Below are 1,065 nucleotides of genomic sequence, written 5' to 3' on the forward strand. Positions count from 1 at the left end.
GGCGTCAGGGAAACCTAACCTTAAGGAGGGGCTTCTTTCACTCCCAATCCTGGGCCCCGCCGCGATTGGAGGGCCAGGATCGGGGCTCGCTCGTTCCGGGCCCGGGGGACCAGGAGGAGGCGAGGGCCCCCGGGAGCGCCGGGCTTCGCCTCGTTTCCTGGCCCCGAGGAGGCCAGGAAAGAGGCGAGGAGCCCCCCGGCGAGCGCCGCGGCCCTGCCTCGTTCCTGGCCCCGAGGAGGCCAGGAAACGAGGAGGAGCCCCCGGCGAGCGCCGCGGCCTGCCTCGTTCTGGCCCCCGAGGGGGAGGCCAGGAAAGAGGCGAGGGGCTCTGCCGGCGAGCGCCGCGGCCTCACTCTGTTCCTGGCCCCGAGGAGGCAGGAAAGAGGCGAGGGGTCGCCGGCGGCGCCGCGGCCTCGCCTCGTTCCTGGCCCCGCGGAGGCCAGGAAAGAAGCGAGGGGGCTTGCCGGCGAGCCGCGGCCTCGCCTCTTCCTGGCCCCGAGGAGGCCAGGAAGAGGCGAGGGGCTGCCGCGAGCGCAGGGCCTTTGTTTCCTGGCCCCGGGAGGCAGGAAGGAGGGAGGGGATGCAGGGAGGCGGGGAGGTTGGGCGGGCTTGCCCAAGAGGCACGCCTCCCTGCAGCCTCCTCCGCACCAGGGCTCTGCCTCCTTTTCTCAGCGCGACCATGGCGGGGGAGGAGGAGGAGGGAGCAGTGAGGCCCAGGGTTGCCTTTGCAACCCCGCTACAACCGGGTTTTCCGGTTTTTGGCTTGCACCCGTGCCGTGACAGGGGTGCAGCAAAACCGGGAAAAACCCGGTTGCAACGGGTTTAGGCAACCCTAAGTGGACAGGGACATTAATTAACTATATGAAGCCAGTTTAGGAGTCTTTTTTAGCTATAAAAGGCAAGGGATACATTCATTGTGTTGTGTGCCTTCAGTTGTTTGACTTATGGTGCGCCCTACCATGGAATTTTCTTGGAATATTTGTTCAAAGAGGGTTGCCATTGCTTTCTCTGAAGGTGAGAGAGTAAATGATTGCCAAAGATCACTTTCTATGGATGAGTGGTCATT

This window comes from Sceloporus undulatus, chromosome 6 (assembly GCF_019175285.1).
Source record: "Sceloporus undulatus isolate JIND9_A2432 ecotype Alabama chromosome 6, SceUnd_v1.1, whole genome shotgun sequence".
NCBI classification, from domain to species: domain Eukaryota; kingdom Metazoa; phylum Chordata; class Lepidosauria; order Squamata; family Phrynosomatidae; genus Sceloporus; species Sceloporus undulatus.